The sequence below is a fragment of the Equus asinus genome, chromosome 4 (genome assembly GCF_041296235.1).
Source record: "Equus asinus isolate D_3611 breed Donkey chromosome 4, EquAss-T2T_v2, whole genome shotgun sequence".
Classification (NCBI taxonomy): Eukaryota; Metazoa; Chordata; class Mammalia; order Perissodactyla; family Equidae; genus Equus; species Equus asinus.
Window position 1 is genome coordinate 63,199,933 of NC_091793.1, and position 9,361 is coordinate 63,209,293.

The 9,361-nt window shown below is 38.6% G+C and overlaps 1 pseudogene; it reads right to left on the reverse strand.

The window, feature by feature from the left end:
• Positions 1–2,473: 2,473 nt before the first annotated feature.
• LOC106823078 (thioredoxin reductase-like selenoprotein T) lies at positions 2,474–3,095 on the reverse strand (annotated as a pseudogene).
• Between the last annotated feature and the right edge of the window lie 6,266 nt (positions 3,096–9,361).

Sequence of the window (9,361 nt, forward strand, 5' to 3'; positions counted from 1 at the left end):
TCCCAATATTTTCTTCTAGGAGTTTTATGGTTTCTGGGCTTATATTTAAGTCTTTAATCCATTTTGAGTTATTTTTTGTGAGTGATGTCACATGGGGTCTGATTTCATCCTTTTGCATGTAAATATCCTTTTTCCAACACCGTTTATTGAAAAGACTATCTTTTCCTCATTGAGTGTTCTTTTTTTTTTACTTTTGTTTTTTAAAGACTGGTGCCTGAGCTAACATCTTTTGCCAATCTTTTCTTTCTTCTTCTTCCCAAAGAGAGAACTGGGGGCAGTACATAGTTGTATATTCTAGTTGTAGGTCCTTCTGACTGCTGTGTGGGATGCTGCCTCAGCATGGCCTGATGAGCAGTGCCATGTCCGTGGCCAGAATCTGAACTGGTGAAACCCTGGGCTGCCGAAGCTGAGTGCACGAACTTAACCACTTGGCCATGGGGCCAGCCCCCTCGTTGAGTATTCTTTATTTTATTCTTTCTTTCTTTCTTTATTAATTTTTTGAGAAAGATTAGCCCTGAGCTAGCTACTGCCAATCCTCCTCTTTTTTTTTTTTTTTTTTTTTTTTTTGCTGAGGAAGACTGGCCCTGAGCTAACATCCATGCCCATCTTCCTCTACTTTATATGTGGGATGGCTACCCACAGCAGGGCTTTTGCCAAGCGGTGCCATGTCCGCACCCTGGATCCGAACTGGCAAACCCCGGGCCGGCGTGAAGCGGAGCGTGGAAACTTAACCACTGTGCCACCGGGCCAGCCTCCTCATTGAGTATTCTTGACTCTCTTGTCAGACATGACTTGACTGCTATGCATGAATTTATTTTGGGCTCTCTATGCTATTTTTGGGGGATGTATGTCTGTTTTTCTGCCAGTATTATACTGTTTTAATATGGCTTTGTAGTGCAGATTGAAATCAGGAAGTGTGATGCCTCTAGCTTTATTTTGCTTTTTCAAGACTGCTTTTGCTAGTCAGGGTCTTTTGTGGATCCATACAACTTTAGGATTATTTTCTTCTATTTCTGTAAAAAATTCCATTGGAGTTTTCATGGAGACTGCATGGAATCTGCATCTTTGAGTAGAATGGACATTTTAATAATATTAAGTCTTCTGGCCCACAAATATGGAATATCTTTCCATTTATTTATATCTCCTTAAATTTCTTACATCAAAGTCTTGTATTTTCAGTGTATAGATCTCTCACTCTCCTTGGTGAAATCCTAAGTATTTTATTCTTTTTGATGCTTTTATAAATGGTACTATTTTCTTTATTTCACCTTCAGATATTTCACTGTTAATATATTGAAATACAACTGATTCTTGATGTTGATTTTGTATCCTGCAGCCTCACGGGATTCATTTATTAGTTCTCACAGTTTTATGGTGGAGTCTTCTGGGTTTTCTCTGTATAAGATCATGCCATCTGTGAACAGAGTTAATTTTACTTCTTCCTTTCCAATTTGGTTGCTTTTTATTTCTTTTACTTGCTCACTGCTCTGACTAGGACCTCCAGGACTATGTTGAATAGGAGTTGTGACAGCGAAAACCCATGTCTTGTTCTTGATCTTAGAGGAAAAACTTTTAGCTTTTCACTGTTGAGTCTGACATTAGTTGTGGGTTTGTCATATATGTCCTTTAGGTTGAGTTTTGTTCCTTCTATGCCCAATTTGTTAAGCGCTTTTATCATGTAAGAGTGTTGAATTTTGTCAGATGACTTTTCTGCATCTATTGAGAAGATCATATGATTTTTTAATAAATTCACACATTTTATTTAACTTGCATCTGCTTAGTTTTTTATTGACTTAAGTATAAAGGCCCAATTAATGAATCCATTAGATTGGTCAAGGCAAGAAATGGACTACATAAAGGATTTAAAAAGCAATTGGTCTTTTAGTAATTCTCTAGTAATACACACACGCAGACACACACACACACAAACTGGTAGAGTACTCTGGATATAAGATTTCCCCCCATAATCTTATATAATGCACTGTTCACAATCTGCAGTATTTTGAAAACTATATAAACTGGACATGACCAAATTAGAGATGTCTGGTAAACTCTTATAAAGTATTTTGGGAACTTCACTTGTATTCCCCAGATGACTGATTTTAAACTATAAAAAAGGAGAATTCATATAAAAGCACAACAGATTTAACAGACATCTTTGAAAAAAATCAAATTGTAACTTAGTTTTCTACTTTTGAAAATATGACTAAGAAAAAAGGTACAAGTCTCAATGTCTACATTTTTAAAAAACTATTAACTGAGTGGATTTGGGGAAGGAAAAAAAAGCTATACAATATTATTGCACTCCACGAATGTGCAGAGTTCCAAAGTGAATTCTGAAAAACTGTCTTGCACTGAGGTTTTCCAGGAGGTACAACGAGCCTGCCAAGCAAGCATCTGGTCTGTACTAACAGCTTGCTGTCTTCAGTGCAGGCCTTCATAATGTCAGTCACGTTGCTCTTGCAAAAATCCCTCAATGTACAAGGGTTTTCAGTGCTGATAGGTGGGGCTGTGATCGATGATGTGGGATTGGATCCATATGCACACTGAGCTTCATTTCATTGTCAAGAATTTGAACAAGCTGTTGCATGGATGACAGGTAACCAGATTCCAGCTTAGACCACACAGGTACATCATTCAAAGTTATCTAAATGCACCTGTTGACATACACTGGTCCTCAATCATGTTGCTCAAGAAGAAGACCATCATACACCCATAGATCTTGTTTTCTTGGCCCCACTGCCAGATGCTAGGAGCTTGCATGCCTAAGAAAGCAAAAGGATCCTTGCCAACAATTAGTAAGCCTATTATTACTAGTTTGAAGACTGACAGGAAAGATGCTATGCATCTATATATTGGTTGAGGGAGGTAATTCTCCCCTTCAATGTGGATGTCTAGGTACCGCTGGCTAATAACCTGCATGTACTCCTCAAACACCCACACATAACCTCAGGAAACACAAATGTGGAACTTGAGCAGCAGCCCCATGTCGTACTGCATCTTTAATCTCTTGCCAGGCAAGCCGCCCAGGTTGCCCGCCCCAGCGGTCGGAGCACAGCCGACGCCATCACCAGGAGAAGCAGCAGGGACCTCATGGCCACGGAGATGCCTCCTCCACCCTCAGATGGAGACTCATCATATGCTTTTTATCCTTCATTCTATTAGTGTGGTGTATCAGTTTTATTGATTTGTGTATGCTGAACCATCCTTGCATCCTGTGGCTAAATCTCACTTGGTCACGGTGTACGATCCTTTTAATGTGTTGTTGAATTTGGTTTGATAGAAGTTTTTTGAGAATTTTTACATCTATATTCATCAGGGATTTGGGCTTGTGCTTTTCTGATAGTGCCCTTATTGGCTTTGGTATCAGGGTAATGTTGGCCTCGTAAAATGAGTATGGGAATGTTCCCCCTGCTTCATTTTTTTGGAAGAGATTGTGAAGCATTTGTGTATGTTTTTATTTAAATGTTTGGTTGAATTCACCAGTGAAACCATCTGGTCCTGCGATTTTCTTTGTTGGGAAGTTTTATTTTCTGTATTCTTAATGCTCTGACACCTGGGGATTCACTGACCAAAGAGAGACTGCCCCTCCCAGGGTTGACTAAAGTCCCAGAGGTAGCAATTTACCCAGGAGTACACTTTTCATATGGAAACTAACCAATCTAGAACCTATATTTCCCCCTTCCCCACCTCCTTTATCGGTCTTTCACACTCTGGAGAAACATTCCCCCACCCTAATTACCTCAGGACCAGGTGTCACTCAACTAGAGACAGCCTCTATGCTCCAGATCCTGCTGAAGTTATTTGAACCAGCCAATCCTAACACTGCGTAGCTTGCCTTGCCTTTTCTGCAGAAACTACAATAAAGGCTCTTGCCCACGTTTCTCCCTCATTCTCTATGACTCTTGACCAACCCTGGTGCTTCCATGTGTGGCCCTTCATAGAGTGGAATGCTTCTCGCCGCCCCCTGCCGCCACATACACACACACGCTCGGGGAACTGTAAGTAACAAACTATCTTTTCAATGGCAGTCCTCTCCTGATCTGTTGGCTTCATCATACCTAAATAATAACAAAACCTACACTTTAAAACATCCTCACCCTTCTTCTCACTGGCAGAGTCTTCCTCCTATCGTAGAAGCTTATGATGCCATTTATTGTCTGTCTCAGTTTACTTGCAGTAAGATGTAGCCATGGGATCCAGTTCTGGGCAACGAGGTAAAAGGAGAAGTCTTTTACAAATCTTCTGGAAATGATACTTCACCTAAATAAAAGTAAAGAGATGCTTGAAAAAAGCTCTTCTCTGCTCTTTTTAGGCTTTAGTCTTTGGACACAATTGTGTTAGGATGTGATGCTTGGAAGTGAAGTTGTCATCCTGCAACCAGGCAGCAACACACTTAAAAACGAAAACCAGCACATTGAGGATCATGGCAGAGGCAGGAGGGAAAGTGCCTGGGCCCCAGATGACAGTATTGAGTCTTTGCATCTTTGCACCAGCTCAAGTGTAGCCTAACTCTGGATGACCTGTTATGTAAGATAGTAAATTCCTTACCATTTAAGCCAGGCTTAGTAGTATATTCTGCAACTTGCACCTAATGGTGTCATAAATGATACCGTCTGCTCTGGGGAAGGTTATAGAGCTCTCCCCAAGATTAGCAAAGGAATACCTCATTTCTCCTTTGGCTTCTAATCTTTATGTGTGTTTTCCTGTGGTAACGACCTAAGCACCTAATACAATATTCCCATTGTCCACAAGATAACTTCTCCAGAGTTCCCAGATTAGGAAGAATTAGAAATTTATACAGAAGCAAAGAAAAATATTTATGGTTTTATTCCAGATGTCTTTGAATGAGTTAACTGTATCATACTATATAAAATTCTTTTTATATCTTGTATTTTAATAAGTATCAATAAATAAACTTCATATCCTTCCAGGTTAAAAATGCCTCAAGCCAGTACTAAACTTAGATGTATGGATTAGAGAGGTACCTATTGTGTGGCGGTTAAAACCAAGGTCCCTGGTTTACGTCTTACTATGCATATAATAACGGGGAAGTTACTACTCAGATTGCCTCAGTTTTCTCATCTTTAAATACGATGATGACAATAGTACCTAGAGTAGTTGTGATGATTATTTTAAAATATATATATATATACACACACATAAAATCTCCCTTAGAACAGGGCCAGAAGCATAGTAAGTGCTGAATGTGTTAACTGGTATAATGATCAACTATACTTTCACCTGCTATTATTTCATCTGTTTTTTTGCCCTAGTAATCAATCCAAGATAAGACCCTTCAAGAAACATTGGTAAAATATATATATTCCATAAATATAGTTTTCTCTATTAGTTTAATCTTTTATATTTTGTCCATGCCATTTTGATCTTTTATCTCACAGCTTAATTTTTTCAAGCAAGAATATTGGTATCAGCCCCAGAAGCTCAATAATTTGGGTAGATAATGTTTTCCCTTATTGGTTTTATTTAAACGTCAAAATATTCTTTGCACTCAATTCCAGCTCAGGGAGAAATAAAAGACTAAAACTTGGTGGACTAATATGAATACACCAGAACCAGGCTCCTGAGAATCATTGCTACACATTTTCAGCAAATTTCCTTACAATAAAACCAACTGCTAAATCACTGTCCTTTTACCTATTATATCACCTTAGAGAACCCATGACTACACGGCCATTATTGTTACTAAGCGCCTATACATCAAATGCTATGCAAGGTATTTGCTCTGCACTAACTCATCCTACAAAAAGCTTATGTGGTACGTGAGGTTCAAGGGAATCAAGCCAGTTGTCCAAGGTCATGTAGCTAGTTAGTGGTAGAGCCAAGGTTAGAATGAGTCTATTTTTGTCCCCAATATTTTTTTTCCCCATGAAACCCTCCTAATTACCACAGAATGAAAAATTCCTAAAAAGATTTTTTTGTGTTAAAATATGCATAATATAAAATTCACCATTAGTGCCACTTAGTAAATTTATAATGTGTGCAACCATCACTAAATCTAGTTCAAGAACATTCTCATCACCCCAGAAGGAAACCCGGTACTCACTAAGCAGTAACGCCCTATTCCCACCTCTCCTCTACCACTGATAACCTCTGATCTTCCTTCTCTTACTCTGAATGTTCCTATTCTGGATTTTTCTGGATATTTGGTATAAATGGAATCATACATTTATTTAATGGACTTTTAATTTAGGATTTATTTGAAATATAGAAAGTATATAAGACTGTTATTGAAACTTTGGCTTATAATGGGGAAGTTTTCAGATATATTAATAATATATTTGCATCTGGGGACCTTTGCTTAATTTACATCATAAAAACTACTGCCAAAAGAGCATGGGATTTGGAGTAAAGATGTTTGAATCTAGGACCTATCTCAACTTTTTGCTGACTTTGTGATGCTAGAGAAATAATTCAAGATACCATCCTGGGTCTACAGAATGGTCAGTCCACACCATCCTCTGGTCCACTCCTAGAATGTTTCTCACTAGTAGGCTATGTTTTAGGGACAAGTCTTAACTCAGGTAGCAGCAACTGGGTAGCAGCATCCGTATTGTCCTGAGAGTCAGGAACGGTTCTATAAATAATATTAAAAGTAAAAATAAAGAGGTGACTAATTATGTAACATGATATGAAAGTCATCATAAAACCTAGTGCTACCGCAAATATATTTCTAGTCAGATTGTCTCACGTATACAAAAATTTGACTAATAAGCTCACTTTTTGAATAAAGGCGTTACTTCCAGAAGGTCACTGATGAACCGGACACATCTTGTCTAGTTGCTAATATGCTCTTACACTTTATGTGCTGTGAGTAGAGCATTTTCAGCTGAGTGTTTGTATCACAGCACAAGATCTAAATCAAGTTCTGCCTTTCCTGGGAGGAATCAGCATGATTCTCCTGCCTGACTGCTGAGCATCTCTGTCTAAACATCCGGTCCCTACCAGATCAAGTCATTTTGTGATGCGTATTAGACCCGGTTTGCGCTGTGACTCTTTACAGCACCCAGTTCTAAATCCAAGGTTCATCTTCCCACAACTCTGCTCGCATCCCTCCTGGTTTCCTTCTTTCTTTATCACAGCAGATACTGGAGAGACTATAGCAAAGCCTGTAAGTGCCTAGGCTGTGGCTCCTGTAACTTGTTGTAATCCCTGGCCCTCCACACACAACCTGGGTGGCTATGGGCAAGTTTTCTTAACTTACCTCTCCATGCCTCTATTTCCTCACTTGTACAGTGGAAAAAGCAAGAGATTTTGTTGTCGCACAGATCTGGAACGATGTAACTCATCTTACAAAGATGTACATCAAAATGGTCAATTTAACAGGTGTTTTGGTGTTGAAGCTGACATGCAGGCAAGATTGACTAGGCTGGAAGAGGGCTTGTACATCATATCCACAAGGAGTGTGAAAATGGAAAATGAAATGAAAAGAATGCAATAATAGCTAACGTGCGCAACACATGTAAGAGACAGGAACGATTATCCACATTTAATGATGAGAAAGCTAATGCACAGAGAGGTTAATGGGTGCAAGGTCACACAGCTCATCAATGATAGGTCTAGGATTTGAATCGAGGCCACTCGGCTCCAAAGTCTGTGCTATCAAACCCTGGGTTATATTTCCTAAAAAATTCATCTAGAAGAGGATTTCAGAATGGTCTATGTTATTGCTGAAGGTAAAACCAGGTCGAATGGGAGTGGATAAGGAGGTCAATTTCCACACGTTCTAGTAATGCTTCCAGTGAAACTCTGAGGAAACAAATTCTGAAACGATAAAGGTGTTCAAGCAGAGATTAGAACATAATCTTTGGGGACTGCAGTAAGAAGAGTCCCTGCACTGACAATGGCAGGTGAGACTGGATGACTCTTGGGCTTCTTCCTTGGATTTCATGAGCGCAGACTTCAGTATTCTGGAAGAGATCTACCACTTTCTGCAGGTCTCCAGTGTGTCCAGCCCTCTGCTGGATCACTTCAATACATCAATTCTAATCTTCAACACAGTCCTGAAAGTGGTTGAGACATTGGTCTCGATACAAACACAATTAGTAGAGGATAGCTACCATCTCAGGCTTTCTCATTCCAAAGCTCATGTTCTTTAAAAGCCAATTTTGCGTCATATTGAATTCCTCAACAATAGCCCCAAAATGAGGCTTCTATGCAGGAGGACTTGCCTGATTCCTTCCTTACTGTGTTCTCTCTAATTGTTGTACTATTAATGTAGATGAGAGTGGTGATAGCACTCATAATTATAATTTGAATACCACCCTAATTGGCTTTTATTGCTGCTTGGGAACGGGTCAGGGTTGTACATGGAATGTTTAAGTTGAAATGTCGTTTCCAATACTTAATAGAATCCAATTAGGATTTTATTGATTAATTAGGGTCTACACGATGCATTCTATTTTTCTAAAGGCCAGTAATGCGCCTGACTGTTCTCTAAATGTTAACATATTCAGATAATTATAACTCCATTGTACTCACTACTTAGACTGTTTGAGTTATTTGCTATTACTGGGGTTTCAGATTCAAGTAAAGCAATCTTTTAAAGTAAAAATGATATTTAAATAACCTAAAATAATCGTTATAGAAAATCTTTCTTAAACACCCATTAATTTACGGCAATAAACATGTCAGCATCTTCCTACACAGAAGCTCACTTGCAAATGTTTTAAAGGTAACAAAGATGGAATGGATAAAAAGGAAGACACTACAGCCAACAGAGACCCTTAACACACTGCAGTGTTTTAAGGTCAAAGGTATTGCTTACAAAATTCCAAATTTCAAATGACAGTATAACAGCATGAATAAGAAACACAGGTTTAAAATTCAGACCAAGTATATCCAACAAGTGGTGCTTGGTAAAATCCTGTCTCAGTGTCACTTAGTAACTGTTTGCTTTCTCCACGTGTTTCTCTGAAACAAGATGAGCTGAGACTGGAAGATACTCACACACTCAGTGCCTAAACAAAATCAGGTGATTAACTGGAAGAAATTAGGAACAGGCAATAGTATGTTAAGCAAGTTCTGTTTGTTGGGCCAATGCCTATCTGTACTGGGTCAATACTTCCATCATGAGTGCAGAGGCAAGCAAAAAGTAGGTATGTATTGTTTGGGGGCAAATTAAAAAAATGATGTATCTATGACACATATAAGTCTCAAACTGTACTCTGAAAAGAATTAAATTATTGATTTGGAAATATGTTTTACTATTATTCAAAATAAACATTGAGCATTTACTATGGAAAAATATCTTGCCAATTGCACACATATGTGTGAAAATGAATATTCCCTATTATCTGTATGCCAGGCACTATACCATATACTATTCAAATTTCACGAA